Below are 26,983 nucleotides of genomic sequence, written 5' to 3' on the forward strand. Positions count from 1 at the left end.
ATAGTGGGATGCATTGATCTGCTGAATCAAGAAGATCAGGTCCTCCCGGGCAAGGCGAACCTAGTGGTTTCTAGTTCAGTGCAGCCTTTTCCTCAGAGCTATTTGACAATGGGCCCAATGAAGACTTCTTCCCCCGAGGATAAGTCGATACTAGTTTCTGGTCTGCTTTGGAGAGTAGAAGTCGATATTTGTTTCTGGTCTGCTACTGAACTTTGCATCGCGCTAGGTGAGACGAGAAGTGCCAGCAAAGGCCTCTGTTACGGATTACGGGAAACAAGCAAACAGAACAGGTTTGATAACTTACTCGGGTGCCGGGGCCTCGGATCCAGAGGTTCCAAGAAGGAGGAAGGCTCGTTTCATTATCGAATATCGTGTAGAACTCACTTGCCCTGCCTTTTGCTAGGAATCCTATCGTTATGCTTTGGTCGGGTTATCCCATAAATCAAGGGCCCTACTATTCTATTATTTATTGTTCAGATCTGAAAGGACAGATAGAAAGCTTAAACCTAGCTTGGGGAGAAAGATGAATCTTTGCGAGAGTAAGGAATCGCACCCTTAGCGTGAGGGTAATAGCCGGTTTCCTTTCCTTAACTAGACTACCTTACGGTAGCTCGACTGGGCACGTTAACGTATGTTTTCTGTCTTCCCAATCAAACATTAGTCATTGCAGCTATTTCATCTAGTCTACTAGAGTAGAGAGATCTCTCACTTCACTGCACATCGCACTAACTAATAGCTAGCCGCCTCACGGATCACCTTATTATGTGCAGCTAAAGTGGGGTGTGTGCATTGTTCAACTAGAGCTGAGGAGGACAAAAGAATAAGGAACAATAGGTTCGCTACCCGATTTCAATAGTTTCCTTGATTTGAAATCAATCCAATATCCTTTCGAGAATCTAGAGTGATATCAACAACCTCCTAGTTGAAGTACAGACGAGGAAGCAGCCTATTAGTTTCAGTCCAGTCCAGGAAAGGAGCGGAGCCTATTGATATAGCTTAGTAGAGCTTCACCATGATAGCAGTTTGTTTTAACAAGTAGTAGGAATGCGTGCTGATGTGCCAAATCTCCTCGTGCTCCTTCCGGATAATCCAAAATCTAGGGGTAAAGGAAAGATCAAGGTTTTCTCCTTGATCAATCAACTTGCCTACTTCCTTTCATCTGGCCAATGGTTCCTGTATCATTAGCTAGATCTGTTATGTCAACCTCAGAGACAGATGCTTATGTAAGAAGAAGGTATCCCGAGGGGAACATGTCAAGTATCCGCCTGGCATCGAACTCTATTTTCTGTATGTTAATGAAAGGTTTAGACTAAAGTGGGGTAGAGGAATTGGTCAACTCATCAGGCTCATGACTTGAAGACTGCAGGTTCAGATCCTGTCCCCGCCTAATCACATGTACGATTCAATGAAATAGCTATTTCGAGTCCACTGATGATTTGCTAATTGTTTTATGATCCTTGACTAGCTATATAGACCCTAGGAACTTGCATGTGCTATTACTGCTGTATAAAGGAAAGGTGGCTCACGTTACCACTCTTCCCTATTCCTACAGGAAGGAAGAGTCTGTCAAATGCAAGTCGCTACCAGTTTCCTATTTTGGATGAATACCATCGCACCATTTGACCTCGAAGTAACGAGTACTCAAGGAATCCTCTTGAATTCTAGTCATGATGATCAGGTACCCGGAGTACATCACCCTCATCAGGAAGAACAGAGAGAGAAGTGGAGTAAAATGGATTCAAATGCCGCATTGCAAGTGAACAAAAGAAACCAGTGGAAATAGAAAGAGAATGAACAAGTGTATCAATTCATGAGTTAAGGAATACTATTGGGAAGATTGGGTGACTAATATCCTGAGAAAATGATCTCTTGCTTCCCTTGAAACATGCTGAGAGGACCATTTCGATTAGTGAGAAGCTCAGTTCATGGGTCATGACGACAGATCATATCGTGTACCAGTGCACTATTCTTTATAGATCTATGTTCAGTGAACAAGAATGTAGTGAGGGGTGCTACTTTAGTGTTATTCCTAGACTGATGAAGTGAAGACTTTAGGCCTCGCTAATAGTGGACCAACTGAGAATGTTTGTTTCTCTTTTATGTAGATATCTCAATATTCCTTGAAAGCCTTATGAATGGTGGCGAGGATGTGGAAGAGCTAGTCATATAGTCCTTTAAGCTTGATTCCTTTCATCGGTTAGCAAGGAGTTTGAAGCTTGAGTACTTTGAAGAGCATTTAAGAACAGCTTGTAAGCAATTCCAAGCGGCAGAGATGACTCGAGGGACCTCGTCAGATAAGCATATCCTATGGTAAATGTGGTACCTGGTCCAGTCAACTTGGAAGTAGAAACTGACCACTAGTGGGTGTCAATTAAAAAGTCACTATGTGGCTAACGCTTCTACTGCTATCGGCAGGGCTTGTTCTCTCGTGGTTCATTTCCACCGAAGAGCATCTGTTTGAATAATTAGCGTATATAGTTGATCACTTTAATGACAACGGATTCGATTCGCAAATTTCTCGTGATTGACCGAAGGAAAGGTTAGCGACTGCTCTCCCTACGGAATCTCCAGTAGATCCATTGCATAGCTGGCAGACACGATGGGCTCAGGGTTTCGACTGCTGTTCATTCCGATCTTAGGTCTCCCTCAGTGAATTCAGAAAGGTTGGGTCCTTTGTCAATGACTTACTTTCCTAGTAGCAGAGAAGCAAGAATAACTACTTTCTTCTGCTAGGCGTTTCTTTGTTGCCAGCTGAGAAATAATACTCGTTTTTATCGGATGAGGGGGAGTGTCTTTGTTTGTTCAATGTGCAGATCCAGGAGGAAGGGGCAGGACTTGTTGTTCGATGAGTCTAGTTTTGTTTTTGTTTGGTGCCAGTGTCCCAGTGAAGGAAGTAGAGCTTGCTGTTCCAACAACCGCTCTCTTCTCTCTCCGCTCCCTGATGTCTTCTCTTTGTCTTCGGTATTTTTTTTGAGGATTCAGATTCACTCATAACTATAAGAAGAGTGTGGTGTGGAGGAATGGATTACGGAAGGAGACAAATTCTATATAAAATGGATTAAGGTGGGTTTCGGAGATTATACTTAGTTTGTGGACATATTAGATACTACCTAATTATACTGATCTGCCACCTAATAAAATAACGCAAAATAAAAAAAGTAGTACCATGAGCAGCTTAGACAAGAATGGATTTGGGAATGACAAATAATAGTCGGCGAGAGCTGGAGGAATTGTTAAGTGAATGGGAGATAGATCGAGTGGGGCCTTGCAATAGCATTAGATGCTACTAACGTGGTGTCATTATCAGCGATTCCTCAATCAATCAGAAGAAAGGGAATATAACCTGCCCCTCATTGTCCTTCAATCATGGTGCAATGAATATCGTAGATAGAGTGATTTCGATCTCATATAGCTAGCTTTCCTTTCAAAGTGAAACGATTTTCCTTTTACGTTGAGATATTTGAATTGGATTTTCTTTCACCACTACTATCGTAGCGCACAGAAAACACTGACGTTTCCGCTTGCTTTCAACCACTGCCACTTTACCTGAGCATTGTGACGCACTCGGTCAAGTATTGAGTTTCTGCTAGTATATCAAGGACTTATGAGAACTGAAAGGAAAAAAACGAAAAAAGGAATTCTCATAGTTCATTGAATTAAGGGAGGGCCATTCGTGGGGGGTTTGTGGAGAGTTGGGTTTGATTCCCTTTATACGCGATGTGGCGAAAAGGACTGATTCAACGAAATATGCCATGCCAGCATTAAGATTTAAAACGTGTCGTCTACTTCCAGGAAATGTTCGGAACAGAGAACTTTCTCTAATCCAACGCCGTATTCTCCGAAGATTGAGGAACAAGAGGAGATCCATTAAAAGAAATCTTTCTCGGAGAGAATCTAAAAAGTAACATCAAATCACAAACTACACGAAAGTTGTCTCATTATTATGGGGATTTACCCATAAGGGAGATGCACAGAGGAAGAGAACGAACTTCATATATCCCTTTTTTACTCAGTCAAGAAACAAGATCGGATGTGATTCCGGTTCGTCTCCATTTTAGTGACACTCTTCCTCAAGCAAGGCAGCCGATAAGTCATCGAAGGGTTTGTTTGAATAATGGACTGGTAACCATTACTCATTTGAAAGTTTCCAACGGTGATCTAATATCTTTTAAAGAAGATGACGCGAGAACCCACGGTTTTGAAATAAGGAGATCTTTCTATATCGACATATCAGTTGGAAAAATCATAGGCAAATTCCTATCGGCCATATCAGTTGGAAAAAGAAGAGGCAAATTCCAACCGGCCAGAATCTGGAGAAGAAAAAAAAAGAATGGTTCCGCTTACTCACAACTCAGAGGGGATGCCGCTTACTACTCAAATCCAAGGAATTGCAAAAGTTGTGTTCTTATTTGCAAGAAGAAGACTTTGAAAGAACAAAGAAGTTTGGATCCGCAAAAGTATGCTTAGGCAGTTCCTTCGCTGAGCACAACAGAATGGAGAGGAATTTGTTTGATTTCAAATACTTCTTCTTATTGAAAAGAGGGAAGGAGAAAAACCGAAATATTCCTACTCGAACAATAAGTCCTTTTGTAGAAAAGTCTTCTTTATATAGTAATTCGACCTATTGCTCCAGATCCCCGTTTACTAGGAAGATAAGAATCAAAAGGATCGAACTACCTACTCATTATTCGGAGGTGAATCATAGAACACTAAAAGTTGCGGCATCTTATGGACCTAATATAGGTCACATCCCTCACGACATAAGATTGAAAGATCCAAACATTCCTCTTCGGAGCTCAAACGGACGTGGCCAAAACATATAAAAAAAGATCGGCCTAGTCGCTCATAGGGACATATCTATCCGGATAGAGGATAGTCTAGATCAATTTTGAGAAAAATCTCTATATATATAGATAGGTATGTCTGTGGATAGAGATAAAGATAGGGATCCCTATAAATCGAAATATATGGAAAAAGTGCACTTTTGACTACTACTACTATTTCTTAGACTTTTTCATGGAAACATCGTTTTTTCGATTTTGACTGAATTGGTCAGAGCATAGACGAGCAAGCAGAGCCCAGGAAAGAGGTCAGATCGTCATAGATCAGTTGACTATAAGTATAAGACTGCTGGCCTGAGAGAAGGAAGTCTCTCTCGGGAAACATGGCCCAGTTTCTCTTCTTTCTTTTCACACGGGCAACAATTGGGAATAAAACAGACCATGAACATGAGTTTAAAATGTAAAAAAGGGAAGAGTGCATTCTCCACTCTCTTATCTCTAAAATGCGTAATATAGTGATGTCATGTGTCTGTTTCTCTGAAAAGGTGGGTCGGCCCTTAGGGCAAACAGTAGTGCCAGGTTCCATTGTGGAACGGTCATTTGCCGGTGACCTTTGTCCGCTATAGTTCGAGTGACTGGCGCATCGCATCCAATCTCTCATGTCAATGAGTCAGTTAGAAAACAGTTCCAAATGAATCAGTGATTTCCCCTTTATTTCCCTCGGAGCGCAAGGGGAAACAAGATCGAGAATGAATTAAAACAGACCAAATGTTTCATTTTTCCTAGGGATAATTAGATTTATGCCCCTAGTTGTGTCCCACTCGTCTGTTTTACCCCTAATTCCCAAAAGTCACTGGTTCTGTCCAAGTCACTTTGGTCCTATTATGCTTTTGCCCTTTGACCGTTTGACCATCAGTTTGAAAACTTCATAACTAATTCATACTAAATAAAAAAATGCAAATAAGATACCAAAATGTTTAGAAAAACATCACCTATATGTTAGTGTCATTTGCATTCATGAAAAAAGTGTTGGCAAGTGCTCATCCGAGTTTTAGCTCTTATGCTACCACCATGAATAGTAAAATCTAAAAAAGTTGAATTTTTTTAAAAAAAATTGGTGCCAAAGAATGACAAATGTTTTAAGTGCCTGCCAAGTTTCATCAGGGAATAACATTCGTGGGTGCCGTGGCAAAAAAACAATCAGCACTCCAAAATAGATTATTTTTTTCCACGACTTCCACGAATGTCGTTCCCTAATGAAACTTGGCAAGCATTTAGAACATTTGTTGTTCTTCGCCACCATATTTTTTGAATTTTTTTATAGTTCACTATTCATGGCGGTATCAAAAGAGCTAAAACTCGGATGTGCACTTTCCAACACTTTTTTATGAATGCAAATGACACTGACATATAGGTGATGTTTTTCTGAACATTTTGGTATCTTATTTGCATTTTTCTGATTCAGTATGAATTAGTTATGAAGTTTTCAAACTGAAGGTCAAACGGTCAAAGGGCAAAAGCATAAGAGGAGCAAAGTGACTTGGACAGAACCGGTGACTTTTGGGAATTAGGGGTAAAACAGACGAGTGGGACACAACTAGGGGCATAAATCTAATTATCCCTTTTTCCTATAATCAGTGGTCAGGTCTGATACAAACCAGGGGAAAAAGAACCTGGAATGCCTTCTTTAAGGTGCTACTATTTCTAGCGGCATAGGTGCTTTATCACAATACGAAAGATGTACATACGAGGACTACGATTCCTATTTAGATATATTCCTACGAGCGATAGACGTAGTAAGGAAATTACGTACGCCAATAACAAATACGAATATGAATTACGCCTACGAGCCTACACAATGGAATGTTTCATCGTATAAAGTTAAGAACGAGAATAGCCTACTGCCTCCACTCGGAAAAGGAAAAGGTATCCAGTATAGGATATCGATGAACGGAGGACAAGGAAAGCAGGCAAGGTGAACCTCCTTTGCCAAAGGCCTTTTGAAATACCTTCTTTTTTAACCTTTAGAAAATACCTGCTAGCTATCCCTAGTTTTGTTTAACCAGCTTTCCCCCAAAAAGGGGAGATCCGCTGCTTACTGCTCATGGAAACATCCGACCTTATGGTCAAGTCGTCCGCCTATCTTTCTGATCTCATTCGTTTTCCGATCGCATAAAAAGTCATGAGATCAAAAAAGAAATGTGAGAATGTAGTTACAGATGTAAAAAAAGTCAATATCTCGTTCTCTTGTTCTTAAATCATGAATTGGATGATGTGCGTTTCATCAAGTATGAACATATTGCATTTTTTGATATGCAATTTCAATACCGGATCGACGTCCATTTATTTCTGTGTCCTCATCCGCGTGTATGTCTGTGTTAGATAGGCTCTGGAAGGCCTTACTTTACTAACAGGTAGGGCGCGTTACTTTTATTCTTTTTTTGCTGCTTACCCACATGTTTAGATTATTTACTTGCCCTTTCACTTTTTCTTTGTCTGCCACCAACTTTGTTCAATGCTAGTCCCTAGCCCATGAATAAGGGCTCTGCTGGCTACCGGGTTCAGAGAAGTTTGTAAGCTCTTTCTCTTTTTTCGTTTTTCGCCACCTCCTGTGTCTTTCCGTTTAATGTCTTTAATTTTCGGCATTAGCTTCGTTAGAGAAAGCCATGCATGAACTACAAAGCATGGGATCCTGAACACCATGAAAGAAAGCGTACTACTTTTCAATAAGGTCCGACTTCAGAGAGGAGAGACATGAACTTGTTTTAGGCGTAGAAAAGGCATAAAGTATGAAAGATTGATTGAAAAGAGGTAGGGACTGGTCTCGCTACTAAGGGAGAAGGAGACCTCTGTCGGAGCAAGCTAAAGAGCCCACTTTATATCATCGATTTCAGGTAAGGCACTCGATCAAGCCTATACATCCGGGAATTTAGCTCCAAACCAAAGACAACTTGCTTTGCTGCATTTCTTGGGCCGGGGCTTTACTTGATTTTGGCGAAAGAAAGGCCATATGATCTACTTTCTAGCGTCGGTCCATTCATAAAGATAGCCCCTTCTTTCTCTTATTCTTATTCTTATTCGGTGGAATACAAGAGTTCTGAAACTCCTTTCTTTCAAGTGAAAGTTGGCTATCTTTCTTGGTTCGGAATCCAATCCAGTTGAAAACAAACAATTGCCCGATGGCAAAGTCAGATGAAAGGCTAGGAGTGTAAACCACAAACGAGCGTGGCGCGGAAAGCGAAATGTTTTGCAGCGAGTCAAGCGTAATACGATCAAAAGGAAATGGGGTCGATGCTAAAACTCAAACAGTTCCCTAGAGGGGGCCCCGGGTTGAAAGAGCGAGCTACATTCTTTCATAGAAGACAGAAAATAAGAGGACTGATGCTTTCTTACTTCATCTTAATATAGGGATTATAGCATTAGAAATATGGAATTTGAATGGATTGAGTACATCAAGATGAAGAAATTAACGTAATAAGCGATATTCTCAAAAGATTCGGTCATGCCAGAAACCTCAGTGTGCATGGCACTAAAAAAGGGTACAAAGAACCTGAGATGCAACTAATGGCTGAAGAGCCGGGGAAACACTAAATAAAGACAAGTGTCATCCGAACTTACTTGATTGATTGAATCGAGAGATGGAAATGCCATTGAGAGATTAGAAGGGATAGAGAAAACGTCAGATAGAGGTCGTGCTTCTGCTCAGTCCAAAAGAACAATCTGAGTGAGGATAAGGTGGTTTATGTTAGGGTCCGAGAAAGCAACTTGACATGCCAATCCTAACAAGAATTCCACTCTTTCTGGTCATGTTAGAAACCACCTCTTGGAAAGCAGATCAAAAGCCAATCGTTTCAGAAGATGATGACCCTCTTGAGCTCCTATGTTCTTGCTAGTTGGTGGATGAAGAATAGGAGAGAGCTTGCTTGAGTAGAAGATAACCCGTGAGAAGGATGTTTTGTAGCGCTTTCTCATACAAAAGGAAAAGGCGTCACGACCGAAGATAAGGAAAGATCCCAGCTTTTCATTGCTCTGTCGCGCCACCCCTCCTCCCAGAGCTGATTCTTATCCATAGATTTTTCAGCTAAAAGATACGGTACATATATCAATGAAAGTTGGTGCCTTTGGATCTTGGTACGACTGGTACTTTTTCTCATTTATTGGTCTAGTTGGAAAAATTTCCCCTCAAAGATCAAGTTTTTCTTATATATTATGTTGTGCCCTTGCCCTTAACCTTCCTTTCTCTTCTATAAAAAGGCTGGACGTCAAATGTAACTGATGCTTATATTCTAAATATGACAAGCAAGAAACCTACTATTGTCGTAAACAAAAACCCAAACATTAGTAACTAACAGAGCTTTCCTATTCTAACTATTTCCCTATAAAACATGATTGATATACCAATCAAAAAAGACTTCTGAAACTAAACTATTCTATTGATTTTTGCCCGTGCTTCTTCCTTTGTTTTTGTACGCAGAAGGATGTCTAGGAGGAACAGATCACTGAGGTTAAGGATGAGAAGGTGAAAAGTGAAGATAGAGAATAGATGCCATGAACAAGTGTATCAATTCAAGAGTTAATGAATACTACTGGGAAGATTGGGCATTGGGTTCATCTTGTTATTGACCATCCCTTTTCAACACATATCTTTTAGTATACGTCTTTTTTTGTTGCTTAAAGATTTCAGATATTGCTTTTTCTGTTATAGGAAGTGTTGGGTTCCCCATAAGGGTGTTTGTCAGTGGCATCACCTGATAGGGTGTGTGCCCGGAAGAGAGAGGAAAAACATGTTGCTTGCTATTTCTGGTTGAAGAGCTATTTTTTCCTATCGAGCAGGAATTCTGACGGATGTTTTTTGTTGTCGATTTGTAGCAATAGAAAGATAATGGAAGTGATTGAATAAGTTGGGTCACGAGAATGGAAGTTGGGTCATGTTGATACTGGATCCATGTCTTGATTATTCGACTTTTCCATTCCAATGCACAATACTATGCATTCCATTCCAAAGAGCGGTTTTGGTGGGTTGATACGACTTCCACTTTGACGGTCCTAAGTTGGCATTCTTTGCAGATAACATCCATCTCGCCATAGACGAAAAGTACCCAATTTCATGCCAAGAGACCATGTAAGGGTTGTACGACCCATCCATATGATAAAAAGACTCACAAGCCTAAGAGCAATTCCTTCCTTCCCTATCATTAATTAAGGATTGGCTTGCTTCGAGAGAATGGAAATCTGAATTCCATAGTCGTCTTCCGCACGAGCTGGAACAACTAAAGGTGTAGGTTGGAAACATACTTTTTTCTGTTGGATTGTGCTCCAAAGAATGGAATAGTAACACACGCTCCCGAGAGGCGGCATTACTTTATGGTTCGAAAGCACGAGTCACTCCATCCAGCTATACTTGCATTGATATAGACGATTTGAGCCTTTGAATTTACTTACTACAAAACAAGCTATGTTCTCCTATATATTTCCTTGGGCTCACTTTACAAAAGACAAACAAACTACTCCTCTTGATGTGGTCAGAGCGAAGTACTAATAGGCACAGAAACAGCAGGAATATCTTTCATTCATTTCATCTGTATGGTATGACACGACCTCTTTTTGCTCCCCATTTCATTGGAACTGAGGCCTCTGTCTACCTGCCCGAAAGGAGGGTCTCATGCTTGTAAACTAGCATATATCTTGCACGGAATGAACATTCCTTCAGTCACAACGAGAAGCACTATCGGGGTCTGAACGAATAGAAAACACAATCAACACTTCATATCAAAGTCAACCAACGTTTATCATATAGAGCGGAATCTTCATTCTAATTTGATTAGCCAACCCTCCCTCGAGTCGTATGCTTTCTGATCACTCTCCTATGCTGGTTACTTTTCTTTCAAATGTTACGTCGTTGCAGGTCCTCGCCCTTCAGGTTGAAGGAGATGTGTACTCGACTTCCTTTAAGTAGGTGGTGGCCCATAATAGTAGAGATGTATAACAACAGTAGCTTAACCAAAGGGATAGACTTGAACTCTTCCACACCCCCTTGCCAGAGGTTTTAAGAGAACAACCTTTTGGGGATACCAATTCCACCCATTCGCAGCAAAGGAACTAGCACTTTCTTAAGCTTTCCACCGTTCTTGCTTATTCCCCTTACTTACCCAATGAAAGATATAGATTGGAAATTGGAAGATGGTCGTCCATAGTTATCTTGTTGAACATACCCTCCCTTACTCATCAAAACGTTGGAAGCGACTTGAGATATCTTTTGGGAAGAGAGAATAACTATAGATGCTCGATATGCATATTGATCAATCGATCTCCGCGTCCTGCCAGTTCGCTAAGTAGACTCACTCTACCGAGGAGCGGAAGAAGATCAAGCCGATAAGGGGAAGCACTGATAAAAATCTCTCTCTTATCTAAATATAAGAGCACGCTTTATCTCTATGCACACAGAAAAAGGGGATCTTGTCATGATGGAAATGGTACGTATGTGGACCACTTTGGCTCCGCCCAAAAGCCCCTGAGCCGACTATCTCCTGGCACAGCCAAAGCATTTCCTTGCCCGAGGCCTGCTCAAAGCTAACTTGAATCCGAACAGCTTGCTGCTTCTCCGAAACCTTCACCAGCTTGTGTATCCTTGTAAGGTCGCGGACCCGGCATAAGAACGAGAAACATGAGTCTAGCATGACATAAACCCAAACCCCGGTACTTTTGATACTTCTCATCTCAGGACAAGTCACAGAAGAGGTAAGGCGCTATAGCTAGTGAAGGAGCAGGAAAGAAGAATCAATGGAATTGACCAATAATTTATACCATTACGACTTTGAATAATCGCTAATAGCTGACACCAATGGAATATTTTTGTACCCTAAGGCTCATGTTGACTCCGTCCTTTATTGAATAGCCAAGTTGTCGTGAGTAAGCGTACGATCCATCACACAATCGTCCGTAAACCTCAGTAAGCCTTTCTAGATGATGCATTTCCCTTCTTATCTATCGATGTATTCATCTGAGGCCACAGGCAGGTATATATCTATGAGTGGTTTATATAAAGGAGGGTCCTGATAATAATGCTGTTCGGAAAAGGCGAAACAAGTTGTGTTGACTGAGGCTCAGAATACGTTCGTGCACCACTCCTTTCAAACACACATACCCTTTCTTCTCACAAATGTGAAATTCCGGAACTCTGTGTGTAATTGTTGCAACAACGATAGGGACTCTACCGAGGGCTCCCCGGTAGCTTCTAGTCTCTCTTTATACTGCGACTGGAGCAAGGAGTAATGGGCTGTGTGGTATGTTGATCAAGGAGGTGCTGCATTGGCTGTAGCTGCAAGAGGTCTTGAGACAGAAATTATGCCATTATTGCTTCTTTCATTTAAAAGCTTGAGTCGGTTCTATCTAGCTAAGTTATTAAATAAAGTAGATCGAAGTGTGTGATGCTTGTGAGTTTGGCAACTACTATATACGATATTTATAACAATACTTGATACTTGATTTATGACTTCCTCTACCTAGACCCACACCTACTTTGAATTTAACTTAACGGAGCGACAAAATACTCTCCCCCGCTTGCTGCTCGCCTCAGCCAGATGTGGCTTATGTAGTGGTCGGCATTCCTACGTGCTCCGACTGATCCCCACTGGAGATTATATGAGGGGTCTTGGAAACTGTCGTGATGCTTTGGTGACGAAGGTCATCAGGGTGACTATGGAAGGATTCTGTGGTAGTCTCTGACTCCCTCCAACTCAGTCAATATCAAGAACATGTCGTGAGCATGGGGTTTGGGTAGGCTTGGTTGAGTTTGTAAGGAAAGATAGTAGGTTGAGGGGCTTCATTGATTAGTAAACCTATGGTGCTGGTAAGGTCGGGACCGTGGTCGTCCGTCTTCGCTTTGCCGGCTGATAAGATCACTGAGATTGACCAGCCAGCTGGGTAGGTTTGGCTATTCCTTTCTATTGAAAAGGAGTCAGCTGTCTGCGCGAGTCACCTTCCATAGGCTCCGAGTCACCTTCTTGTAAGCTCCGCTGGACGACACGGCATTCTCATTCTATAGGCCGGCCGTACTTGTGATGGTTCCCCAGGATCCAATAAATCCACTCAGGTATACGTTGCCGCGATATTGTTCTATGGAACCGGGTGGGCTGCTTTTTAGAAGTTCGGCCCGGTTTTTCATTAAAAAAGCAAAATGGGGGAGGGATTGACCTTTCTAACGCATATTCTGTCGTACCGGCATGGCCCCACTGATTTGTTTTCGATTGGAGCATCAAGCAGCGCAACCCGGTTCTACTTGACTAAGCCCCGTGCTCGTCCAAGGAGGGAGTTTGCTTTACCCAACTCCCCTTTTTGATAACAAGGCAAAAACCTCCGGCCCGACATTCATGAGTTTCGAATGAAGAATGAAGAGTGCCCTGCCCCTCTTTTTTTCCTAAATCTTGGATTTGGAAGTTGGTAAAGACCCACACCTTGTTTAAGTCAGAATGAGTCCCCGAGACATTGGCTTCCGCCAACAGTGAACTATTAAGGATCGCATCCCGCACATATTCTACATTATAGCCTGCAACTAATTCAGCTTCCGCTTTTGGGAGATCAGACGGAGCTCGATTAGTTTCTGCTAGACGAAGAATAAGGAACATAACCAATACGGGGAATAAGGGAATACCGGACCATATCTGCTTTTGCGCCATGACAATCTCACTCGAATTACAGGGACCTACACATATTAGTACAGTATACCGGGGTCCCCGGCCAGAACCACACGTGCAAGTTTCCCTGCATGTGGCTCGTCTGTGCTTTTATCCGAGGCGCTGCCTGCGACTCTGCATGGGAGAAGAGGGCTGAACTACAAACTTTCGTGTTTAGAGCATTGCATTGCCTAAGGGAGTAGGGTGAGTAAGCTACCCCTACCAATCAAAGCTTTCGTCAAAAAGGCATCACCGCTTCCTTTTTGGCCCCGCCCTTTATTTAGATGTTGGGGCAAGGCAAGCCCAAGCAAAGTCTAGGTTGAAGCTCCATCTCGGCCGACATCCTGCTCTCGAGAGGGTGTGGTCCTTGAGCGAACTAGTCATGTGCTGTGTTGCCCCAACACAGGGGCATTTGGTGAGGAGCTACGGTCCGGTGGTTGACAAGCTATTGATCGGAGGCGACTAGACTTGAGTGCTTTTATCAAATGATGCATGTGGGCTGAGCCATTCCCATCCAAAGTGGTGGCCCGATTCGGCCTTGCCTGGTCGGAAAGAGATTCTAAATCTCGAATATGTGCACCGAGAATAGATATCTATGTTACCTAGCGGGGGCGGGCTTTCCCCTAGTAGTCCTGCTGCGTCCTCTGACAGTCCATCTCGCCTCATTTTTCTTTGGCTATACTTGTAGCCAGCCATATTAGCTCCACATTCCACCCTTTTTGATCTCTGACGAAAAAGGCAGTCATCAGTTGCCCCATTTCCTATTTAGCTTTGCTTGCTGCCTATTATGAGAATAGGTCCCGGTTCAAGCGAACCGCCTTTCATCATCATCTATACGAGCTGCCACACACGATCCCGTAGGAACGATTTCATCGCCCTAAGAAGCAGAATGCGCCATCACCTACAGCCCTTTCCTCTGCCGGGGACTTTCACGAAATGAAAATGGGCGGCATCATCATATGCTCGACATTAGTTACCCTGGTGTATATCCCGGAGTACTCCTATGGCCGATCTGTCACCCATACATGAAGGCCTTGGCCTCGTCCCGTGTGGAGAATGCCCCCCTTACGGCATGGCTTAGTCTGTTATTTTCTTTTGTCAGAGTGGATTCGGACCGCCACTTCTCTGAAAGCATGGTTCTTGCCTCCCTCTCTCCTCCCTCCTTGGAGCTCGTCCATTCGTTGGGTGATCCCTTGCTCTCACGTTCGAGTGTTTGCTCGTCGTTTAGGCCGGTGAGTTACATTTTTGCTCATTGCAGTCGCCTCCGGGGTTCTTCACACCTGGGTAGTACCAGGACCCTTGTGCCCCGGACTGCACTGCCCGCCCTATGACCCAAAACTCAAAATGAGCCTTGCGACGAGACGCGGACATTCCTCATGCTGCGGTTCCCTCTGGTCCGTTCCCGGGTTGGGTTAGGGGAAGATCCACGCGATTGCCTTCGCGGATCCAAACGTGCTCACAAGGCACACAATAAGAATAAGACCAATAGAGACTTCATAAGGAACCATTTGAGCTGTAGATCGTAATGCTCCTGGAAAGGCATATTTCGAATATAGAGGACATTCCCAACAATGCACGAGAATATCATACCCAACTATGAACCGTACGAGCACATCCTCTGTCACCCCCACCGCGCTTACGGCTCTATACCCCAACCCAACTTGCTCTGGCCCTGGGTCCTCTCGCATCTCTTCCTCAGCAAGCGGACCGTGGAAGCTGGGGAGTATCCGCTTGGGACTGATAGAAAATAGCATATCTTTTCCTTCCTGACCCCTATAAAAATCTAGTGGAAGTCCGGTCGCGTCGGAGACATCTTTATCTGATTTTGAGGCTTCGTCGTCCGGCTCCTCCAAAATTATGTTAGGATCGGTGGCTCATCCTCATCATCCGAAAAGAAAACAGAGACAAAACAGATTTGAAATTGATGTCGAAGACACGATCATTCACATCAATTGAAGCAGGCAGGAAGGGCGCGGAAGCTACCGTTTAACGAATGCAATGCAAGCAAGGTAGCTTGCTTACTCTCCATCTAGCGTGCGTTGGCGGCAAGGAAGGAGGCATTGGAAAGACTAGACCATACACATTAATTAGTACAAGAAAGAGGCATTCGGGAAGCGACTAGTCGCTTCTGGCGAAGCTTAACAAAGGCCGACTACTACATAGAGACAACTACTACCAGTCATGAGCGATAGTGAAGCCGTCAGAGGCAGATGCTGTCACTTGACGGACGAAGCCGAGCCGATACGATAGGCGGGCGAAGTGAGCGAGACCAAGATGGGCTAGACGTGGAGTGGCGAAGGGGGCCTACTATACGTATACGTGATTAGTAAGCGGTTCAAGACATCGAACAAAAAATCAAGTGAACGAATGAACAGTGTGATTGATCAGACAAGTACCAAGGAGCAAGAAAACGTATGCGCTTTAGCAAGGGATGAGCATGAAATCTGTTGCTTGTTCTTTCGGTAGCCTTCTTTCATTTCTGAATTTGCTTGCGAGGAGTCCTTGCATTAGTATGAGTTCGTTGACCGCGTAAGGGCGATCCATCTTGATGACGAATTCCACGAACGAGAAATAGAAATTAATCGTTCGATGTCTGCTCGTTCTCCCCTCTTCAATTCCAATGAACAACATGATCTTGAGCAATCATTTGTTCAATTTGGTCGATCTGATACTTAGTTAACTCATTCATGTTGATGTTCCCACTGATACCTAATCAATAACGAAGCTGAATGGCTTTTTTCGGTCCAATTCCATCCATTTTTGTTGAGGCAATTCTGACTTGTTCATCGGGAAGTGATCTAGCTCCTGAGATATATGACATTCTTTATCCTTATCTTTTCCTGGTCTTCTCGGCTGGAATCTACAATCTACACCTCTCCAAACACAAACGCAATATCTTGAGTACCCAGAACCATGTTCAGTGCTGCAAAAGCGCAGCTGTAGCCCCCTAGAATCTTCGGCTCCTCGTTTTTATTCAATTATGAAATGACTCATTTTGATGGAGATTTGTAGCATCATTCAAGTAAATACAAATTGAGATCGTAAAAACATGAGCTTGTGATATAGCTACACCTAATTCCAGACCGGTTAATGCTAGAACTATAAATAAGGGACCAAGATCTCCTATGAAATAGAAAATATTATTCAGAAATAGCATAGTCCAAGAAAACCCTCTTAAAATCTTTACTAAACTATGACCGGCCATCATATTAGCAAATAAACGTATTCCTAAGCTTAATGCACGAAAACAATAAGAGATTAGCTCAAGGAGTACTAAGAAAGGTGCTAACGGCAGTGGGACTCCCGCAGGTAATAAGAAGCTAAAAAAGTGAAGCCCATGTCTTTGAAATCCAACGATCGTAATGCCTATAAAAATGGAAAATGAAAGAGCCAAAGTAATGAGAAAATGACTTGTCACTGTGAAGCTAAAGGGTATCATACCCTGGGGATTACGAAATAACGAAAAAGTAAAAGTGATCGAGATGCGAGGGAAAAACTTTTGTTTCACATTTCCGGAAAAACCACCTATTTGTTCGTTTACCAGGTTTAGCACGAAATCATAAATAAGCTCGACCAAGGATTGCCATGCATTTGGCACTGACTTTCCACGTCCGTTTTTCGTAACAAGAAAAAACAGAAAAATGACCAAAACGACAGTGAGCAGCATATACAAGACTGCATTTGTAAATGTAAAATAAAAGTTGCCCACATGAAGGTAAATTATTGGGTAAATGGCAAATTGATCCAATGGGTTTTCCAAAAAAAGCTGATTCGGAGCACTTACAGCGCTACCCGACGGGGAGTCTTCGGCCCTCCATATTTCGTTATAAAAATTAACAAAGCCCATGTTCCAAGTGAAGCTTTTGCGCCCCTTGAAATGTAAATCTATGAAAGTCTCCCTTAGGTCCGGGGCAGAATCCGCGCCCAGAAACTAGTTACAAAACCTGGTAACATCGTATGCAGGTGGCAAAATCAATTTTGCCTGCCGCATGTATGATTCATCCATTTTTTTTGCTTTTAAAAAGCAAAGCATGTTTATTATCGGGTGCAATTCCATATATTTTGAAAAGAAGGTCCCTATCTTTCAAGGTAGGTGCCTCCACCCCTTCCAAAAGCCGGTTCACAAGCTGCGGATCCAACTCCGGATGTAAAAAATCAAAAATAAAAGAATGGAGGGACACTTTGTACTGTTTGTGTTATTAAATCGAAATTGTTCATCTCCAGGTCAGAGATGCCCTTTCTATCTTACATCACCATCGAGCCCTGGCTGTAGAGTCACTGGTTTCTAATCGCAATGGATTTATGTTTTCTTTGGCTTTTCCATTCGCCTAGTTCAACCCTGATCTGGATAGATAGCTCGGCTTCTATTAGCTGAGAATGGTTTTGTCAAGGAAAGGTTTCGCTATACAACAACAATGAACTCACTTCTGATCAAATAGGATTGGATGAATCGGTAATCTTTCTTTGACTTGTGAGAGAGAATCACTTGCTGTATTGGGAGCGGGCGGGTGACATGCATTAAGCGAAATCAGTTGTTATGTTTTTAATCTTATTTGCACGAGAAGACCCTTGACTGAGGAGACGTGTTTGGCTTGGATGATGCCGCTATGCTCCTATTCACTTTTAGAGACCGCTATGAGTTTGCCGGTTTTGCGGCAACCCTTTCACTAAGAACATTTTAGCCATTAACGAAATGCCACTATTCCACAATGCTTCTTTGATTATGTAGAAGCGGTAGTAGTGAAGAAAATGGAGGGAGAAGAAAGAAAGCGATGTGACACGAGAATAGATCACATCCGACAGCCAACTATGCCATTAGATAGATCCGCTTTGAGTCTTCTACAGGATGAGATCCCCTTGGTCTTGTGATAGGGGCTTGAGGAGGAAGAAGAGGGGATTTCTGAAAAAAAATGAATCTCCTTATTTATAGGGAACAAGACGTGTGACTTCCTCAAACAAAATGAATGTGGCTTTCGTGATAAGGCAAATCCTTCATTCGGTAGAATCAACATATTGAATCTACGCTCGCTCGGCTCGGTGCTGAATGAACTCCTTTATTGATTCTGGGCTGCTCGTAGGGGGACTGTGAAAGCAAGCGTAGGAGATCAAAATGTGAGCCGAGTCTAATGGGTAAAAAGGGGAAGCAGGAAAGGGTTCTGATGTGAATTCTTCTGGTTTGTATATCTATCTCAGCCCTTGCTTGAAAACCTCAAAATTGACTTGCATCTTCCCTTATCACACTACACTTTCTCTTCCTTATTCCATTTCACTGAGCTAAGCAACCCTTTTTCACGTATTCACCTGAGATATTATAGAAATTGGTTATATTGATTTGTTGTCTTGTTCTCGATAGGAACTTGATGCTGTCTTGGTTGGCTTGAGAGCAGGCACTGTCTATATATCCAAAATTGGAGGAGAGTTTGGGTTTGGATCACAGACGATCGAAGATTTTGGATTGAGATGGATGGTTGTGCTTGAAGTTATGAGTAGGGTAATGCTAAGTTGAATCTGCTGATCCGTTTCATCCTCTTTCGGCAAAGGAAGTTGGACTTTAGTTAGCTAAGAAAAAGTACCAGCAGCCTGCCTGTGCCCTTTGAGTCTATAGCCGCCAAATCTAAAGATTCCTTAAGTTGTCGTACGGCTTATTTTTCTTCTTTTGCCAATGATCGGTGACAATGAATGCTACGAATGTTCGCTTCCACTAATGTCGTATAAGAATTGTGAGGTGCCCATAGCTTCCCGGAAAGAAGAAGAGTCATTGTCGTTTCCTGACCGATATGAATGCAGATATTTACCCTCGCCTCAGGAAATACCACTAGTAGAGTCTGCTGAAGGTGTCGTTCAGGAGACATGCTGGGCTCTAGATATGCGAGTGAGATACCCGCCCTCGGTCATGACCTGGGTTGAAGAAGGAATATATGTTCTTGGAAGCAAAGAAAGAACTCTGGTATTCCGACCTTATCTTTTTGCTCAAAGAACGAATCAAACCCCTTGTCGAAGCCCTTTATGATATATAACCCTGGATTGAGTCAGATTTGGGGCGGCTGAACCCACTTAAGCTGAAGCCTTAGTAGATGTCGACGGAAAGGTGAGAAGAGCTGATTGAACCTACCAAGCAACGGTTAGTTGTGCAGTGTACATACAGGCTGGTTTCGCCATTAGCAATGAATTGGATTTATTAGTAAGGGAATGAATGAAGCGGACAGGAAAGAAGATGGATTTTGGAATAGAAAGAATTCCTCTTCTAGGTTTCTGCTTCAAGTAGTAAGCAAAGGATCCTACCTGCTAATGGTTGAAAACCTTGGCGGCCTCTAGTTCTTCTATCTAGTTTTTTAGCCTAGCGTGAACGAATAAGCTTAAACAAATGGTTTCTTTGGCAACGGTTTTTTCTAGTTGATTTGTCCTTATAAATATATTAGCCTTAGTCTAGTTTAATAAACTGCTCATAGCTCTTATCATTCCTTTATCCATGCATATATTGGGAATATATTAGCTCTTAGCTCTGGCACTTTCTTCTTCTTTATTTGCCGTTGCATTCAATAGCCTATTTGAAGTTAACAAAAGCTTTATTAGCTAGCTCTATGAAATACGTATATCTTCTTGGCTATGTAGGCTATCTCTACAGGCTTTTTCAACCTATAAGCAGACCTTTGTACACACCGTTGTAACTGAACTAGCTATTCACACAGAAAGGTCTATATCGTACATATACCAACTACGCACCCCCTGTATACTTCTTTTTCCTTCTCCCGTTCTTGTGATATAAAATAATGAAAAAAGATATGATCATCTCATTAAAAATATTAATCAAGCATATTTTTATTAGAGTTAGAAAATATCAACCGATCATCGGAGGAAGCAGGCTTACAAGAAACTGATGGATTTCTCTCTTATTCTAAATCAAAAGTTCATTTAACGAGAGAATTAATATGTGGTTCCTCTATATCTTGTATACCAGTAATCAATAACTTTTCCTCCTTCATTATTACTCTTCCTCCAGAGATTCAGGATCCCCAAGCTCTAGCTCATTTAGCAGGGCTAAACTTCTATCTGAGCCTTTACGAGCAGGATCTTGGATGGGTTACGTTCATTCAGAACGGGCTTAATCACAATACCCCTCTGGAGGACATACCTGGACGGCTTAAGCTCTTCCTAATGGAAGGAAAGTTGTCTAGTATGCGACAAGATGTCATTCATGAATTTGTGGCGCTTTATCAAAGAATAGGGCCTTATCTACCGACCGAGCCCTACTTGGTCGATGAAGCGCTTCGTTCCTATCTGGACCATATTAACGCAACTGATTCTTTCACTGTTCTCCAAAAGTCTTATCAAGATCTACGGGAGAATGAGGGAGGATCTGTTTTCTTTAGAGATGTTGTTTCCCACAACCGGGATCTCCTTGAGGCGGAAAGCTCCGCAAGGAGGTGCCTGGAAGTGGAACAGAGGATCCCGTGGGATGAAATCCCCAAGAGCAAGCAAGTCTCGAAAGAGCAGAGCACGAGCATGCTCTCGACTTGTTTAAGTCGGAGGATCTTAGAACGGAATTAGAAAAAAAAGAGCGGGGTAGCTCAGTAATTCTGATTCTTTTCTCTTCCAGCCCCCAGGCGGGCCCCTCTTTCTTTTCTCTTCCAGCCCCCCGGCCCCTATTTGATAAGAAAAGTTTTCATTTCTCAAATAAAAAATGACAAATATGGTTTGATGGCCCTTCTCTACTAACCACAATGATATTGGGACTCTCTATTTCATCTTCGGTGCCATTGCAGGAGTGATGGGCACATGCTTCTCTGTACTGATTCGTATGGAATTAGCCCAACACGGCGATCAAATTCTTGGTGGGAATCATCAACTTTATAATGTTTTAATAACGACTCATGCTTTTTAATGATCTTTTTTATGGTTATGCCGGCGATGATAGATGGATTTGGTAATTGGTTTGTTCCGATTATGATAGGTGCACCTGACATGGCATTTCCATGATTAAATAATATATCATTCTGGTTGTTGCCACCAAGTCTCTTGCTCCTATTAAGCTCAGCCTTAGTAGAAGTGGGCAGCGGCACTGGGTGGACAGTCTATCCGCCCTTACGTGGTATTACCAGCCATTCTGGAGGAGCAGTTGATTTAGCAATTTTTAGTCTTCATCTATCAGGTATTTCATCAATTTTAGGTTATATCAATTTTATAACAACTATCTTCAACATGCGTGGACGTGGAATGACTATGCATAGATTACCACTTTTTGTGTGGTCCGTTCTAGTGACAGCATTCCTACTTTTATTATCACTTCCGGTACTGGTGGGGGCAATTACAATGTTATTAACCGATCGAAACTTTAATACAACCTTTTTTGATCCTGCAGGAGGGGAGACCCAATATTATACCAGCATCTCTTTTGGTTCTTTGGTCATCCAGAGGTGTATATTCTCATTCTGCCTGGATTTGGTATTATTAGTCATATCGTATTGACCTTTTCAAGAAAACCAGTCTTCGGGTATCTAGGCATGGTTTATGCCATGATAAGTATAGGTGTTCTTGGATTTCTAGTTTGGGCTCATCATATGTTTACTGTGGGCTTAGACGTTGATACGCGTGCCTACTTCACCGCAGCTACCATGATCATAGTTGTGCCCATAGGAATCAAAATCTTTAGTTGGATCGCTACCATGTGGGGAGGTTCGATACAATACAAAACACCCATGTTATTTGCTGTAGGGTTCATCTTTTTGTTCACCATAGGAGGGCTCACTAGAATACTTCTAGCAAACTCTGGGCTAGACATTGCTCTACATGATACTTATTATGTGGTTGCACATTTCCATTATGTACTTTCTATGGGAGCCGTTTTTGCTTTATTTGCTGGATTTTACTATTGGGTGGGTAAAATCTTTGGTCGGACATATCCTGAAACTTTAGGCCAAATCCATTTTTCGATCACTTTTTCGGGGTTAATCTGACCTTCTTTCCCATGCATTCCTTAGGGCTTTCAGGTATGCCACGTCGCATTCCAGATTATCCAGATGCTTACGCCGGATGGAATGCTCTGAGCAGTTTCGGTTCTTATATATCCGTAGTTGGGATTCGTCGTTTCTTCGTAGTTGTCGCAATCACTTCAAGCAGTGGAAAGAACCAAAAATGTGCGGAAAGTCCTTGGGCTGTTGAACAGAATCCAACCACACTAGAATGGTTGGTACAAAGCCCTCCGGCCTTTCATACTTTTGGAGAACTTCCTGCGGTAAAATAGACAAAAAGCTAAAAAAACCTCTCCTAACTATGAAGGAAGTTTCATAGATATAGGTGTGGGAAATAAGTTCTTCATTTGAAGAGTTAGTTGGCTGGCCTGCCGACCCGCAGATTAGGAACGCTTTTATCGCCAACTGAACCGCGTAACCAAAGCGATTCCTTCTTGGTGGAGATAGGTGGGTCCTGTTCCAACCTATGTCAGTTCGAACCTGACGAGTCGTTCGTTCGTGTGGAGAATCTCTCTCCTTTTCTTCTAAGTCTTGCTTCATTAAGTTACTTGCTCTCTCAGCCTCATAATAATAATCAATATTCATATACTTTATGCTAAATTCTGTATAGCAATCAATGTCTAAGGGCATAGAGAACCTTAAGAGGATAGGCAAGTCTATTTATTTGAGACCAGTGAGGTCAGAAATTCAAGCATTCGGGTCAAGACTATAAGGCGCTATCAGGACATACCTCAAAAGGCTCTCTACCTTCTCTAGATACTTGATTGGAAGAGAGGGTAGATGTAAGAGAGTTAAAGCACTTCGCTGGAAGAAGGGTATAATGGAAAGTCATTATATTTCATCTGGAACTAAATAGGTCATTCACGACTGAATGGTTTATCAATCAAATACATCAGCATTCCAAAATACTATCCGCTAATGCCCTCACTCTTTGACTTAGAGGTCTTGGCCCCACCTTTACTTATATCTTAGACTTATACTCTTCCTTACTTCCCTTCTCTGGCCATGTGGTTGAGGGTATTTGAAAAAAAAAGAAATTGACAATACCTACTATCGATGCCTAAGAGTAGGTCTTTACCAGCTTGCCTAATAAGAGTAGTTTAATACCGGCTTACTTGTACAAGCTTATACTATAAGAGTGAGTACGCTGCCTTCCTAATTATTATCATCAGAAAGATATTTTGAAACCATCCTGGTGTCATTTACTTTCATAAAGCAAATCTTAGTAAATAAATGTGGGTGATCCTACTTAGAATAAGACTTATATTGTGGTGTGAGGTACTAATATAACTCCACTTTATGCGTATAGGAAGGTGGCTGCTTAGAATGCTAAACATGCCTACTAGATGGCTTATGCTAGAACAAGTCAAGCTCAACAATGCTTAAGCCCAAGGAATGGATGCGTTAAAGACTAGAAATATAGATTTTATCTCAACCTAACCTATGCAAGCACTTATCCCCTTGCCTTGGATTAGGCACTACAACTATATGTGACTTAGAATCTGACCAGTAACTATACCTTATGAAAAGTAAGCACTAGCTATAGACAGAACTATATAGTCCCGAGTAAGTGGCGCGGAGCGGAATGCAATAAAGCAATAGAGAGTTAGCTACATATATTGAAGTTGAATCTATGCTCTTTGCGAGGCAAAAAGCTATCCAAGATAGTAAGTACTCGGCGGTATACTCCTGTAGCTCCTTGATTCCTTACGCAAGTTAGAGCCTTATGAAAGAGGGAAGACTACTTATTAATAGGCAACTTTTCTTTAGACATAAAAGAAGACTGCTATTTGAGGGAATGCAGCATGGGCCCTATAACTTGCTTTTCTATTTGCAACCAAAGCTAGAAGAGCAGCACGTCTATCCTGAGTTTTCGTGTCTAGCTTGCTTGCTCACTTCCTATAATGGCAATCAAAGAAAATCTCTTTCTAATCCTATAACTTAACTAAACTTAACTAAGTAGTAAAGAGAAGATTAGGATGAGTAAGCCCTGACTTCAAGTCTATGTATAGCAACTAGCTATATTACTACTTATTCGTCATACTTTATCTCGATGGACCTATTGCCGCCTATTCAGAATAATAATAAATTCTATAGTTACTGGCATATTACTCCCATCAGTGAGAATTGTATACGCAGGAGAGAACCTTGCGCAAAAAGGGCTTTGCTTTATGGTATAGATTAGGAATTGGAATAAGTAAGGCTAACTAAAAGAGAGAAGAGGGTCTATAGTCATTCTATCTCAACACTGAAGAATAAGACATCTATCCTTACTCTTGCATTAAATAGAATAATATTGAAGGGAGGGGAGTATATCGAATATAAGGCAGCCCTCAGGCAAACCCATAATAAGGCTGATGAAATCGAAGCAGAATTTAAAACAAATAAGGTACACTCTTGATCCTTACAACACATCTTTACTATGACTAAAAAGTGCCGGAAGGAGAAAGTCAAAGAAGGACTCGAAACTTTCAGATAATGAATATAAAGATGAAAGATTGAATGCTTTATCAGAGATAGATTTTGACTTGGGCTTGAACAAAGCCATTCTTCGCCTTTCTTCGCTAGTTCGCTTAAGTACATAGGTTATGGCAATACGACATTCTATCTTTTGCTTAGGCTTGAAACACTTATTTTCTTATTATCTTTTTTATTTTCTTTCGCCCTAGGCAATCTCTTTGCTTGCTGACATAAACATTCAACATAGATCAAGTTGTTTTTAGGAGTTTAACCTCTTCTTACTTCTTGACATCAGAAAGACAAGCGCTTACCTCCTTCCTAGCAACCTACATATCTGTGTGCTCAAAGCACATTCGGAGTATAGTTGACTATTCCTCCTATACGTATCTGAGCCAAAGCCTACTTTATTCTCTGCAAGCTAGGTAGTTAGAATTAAGTAACTAATTTAGACTGATTGGTGGCAGGCTCCGACGAAAGCTTATGGATTCAGCACTTTGCTATAAGAAAGAAGCAAGGTTGTCCGACAAAACTAGAGTTTTAAGTAAGCAAGAAATTGATTGCGTGGTAGGAAAGAAAGGAAACTACCAAGCGAGGGATTGTTTCCATATTATATACTTATTAACTTCCTATCAGTAAAGTACTAGTTTTTTAGTTAGTAGTGTGCTATACTGTTTAAGAAATGCATGCAATCTGAGACTTCAGAAAACGTATAGTTGAGTCAAACTACACTAGAATAGTCAGTGAAAACTACACTGAATTATAAAGGTCTTTTCCTTGAAAGAATAGGTTTTTTTGCATCAAGAGGCTATGAGGAAATAAGTAACATAGTTAATGAGGAGGGGGTATGCATCTTATCATCTTCTATTCGAGAATAATAAACGATCGAGAAAGGCTGCACATGAATCTTACTCTAGAAATGCCTGTGGAATGTCCCATCGAGAAGAAGTCGATTCGCTGAAGCATAAAAGACAAGGAAGAAGAGATCTTATTAGTTTAGTTAATCCTTTGGCCAGCCCTTAGCATCTCAAGAATGCGCTCTTCTCAAGCGAATCCAAATAGGTGTTGGTTTGTCGACTAAGCAGTCGCCTTAGGAGCACGTCGTCAGTATCACACTTGTTATTCGCAAAATCTACCTTCCAAACGATTTCCAGAGGATCGAGCAAGAAAAGGAGATAGTCAATCTCTGTTTAAACCCGGTTGCTTTCTGCGCAGAGATGTTTGCTCGTGTCTGTCTTCCAGGTCATCTATAGAGGCTTCTGTTTGGATATAAAAACGGACGTACAGGTAGCTTTTAAGGTGATGTATCGTCTGCAGTTCTTCCCGTTGTACATCAATCGTTCACTAAATCGATGAGGAAGGTGAAAGTAGGGCCACCGACTGGGAAGCAAGCATGAAGGAAGAACCCTGGACTTTGGTTTCAAGCTGAACTATTTACTTCTTCTTAAACAATTTATTGCTTTCCATTCCGCTGCTTCTGCACAAAGCCAACGAGCTTCAAACTTATTGCTACTTCCACTCCGTGAAGATTCTTGGTCGTCGTAGTAACACGTATCAAGCACTAGTTTAAAGACCCATTCTAGCTTAAAATCAGTCTTCTACACGATTCCTTATTTAGGAGCTTCCTGTGGTGAATTGGGATACCTAAGTATTTTAAGGCTACGGATACACCAAAAAGGTGGGCATATTGAGTCTCGAACTGCTTGCTTTATGTGGCTCAACTATTGCCAGTCAGTACGGATGCATTGGTACTCCGATCCGGTATCATAACTTTATTCAATCTCATATCCAGATCAAGATTGGGAGCACAGTCGCGAGTCTGCACCTAAGGTGCCTCGCCTCTCATGGGGAACGTATTGCATTCAATGTGATTTCCGCTGCCTTGCTTCGATTTCGTGCGTTTAAAGGCAGGGTTGAGCAACCAATCATAAGCCAGCGAGGATGCATTTCCCGTGCCCCTATTTAGTTAGTACTTTCGAGTTAAGAGCGAGAAAACGAACTATACATTTAATAAAAAAAAGTGCAACGGCTGTAGCGTGAAAAGGCCATGAGGATGGCTACGGCTTTGAAGCTCCTTTATCTACCATAGATAGAATGGAAGAGT

At 41.9% G+C, this 26,983-nt stretch overlaps 1 pseudogene; it reads left to right on the forward strand.

Moving 5' to 3' along the window:
* Positions 1-2,498: 2,498 nt before the first annotated feature.
* On the forward strand, positions 2,499-4,823 carry LOC109764999 (small ribosomal subunit protein uS4m-like; annotated as a pseudogene).
* The last annotated feature ends 22,160 nt before the right edge of the window (positions 4,824-26,983 follow it).

Source organism: Aegilops tauschii, chromosome 4 (genome assembly GCF_002575655.3).
Source record: "Aegilops tauschii subsp. strangulata cultivar AL8/78 chromosome 4, Aet v6.0, whole genome shotgun sequence".
Taxonomy (NCBI): Eukaryota; Viridiplantae; Streptophyta; class Magnoliopsida; order Poales; family Poaceae; genus Aegilops; species Aegilops tauschii.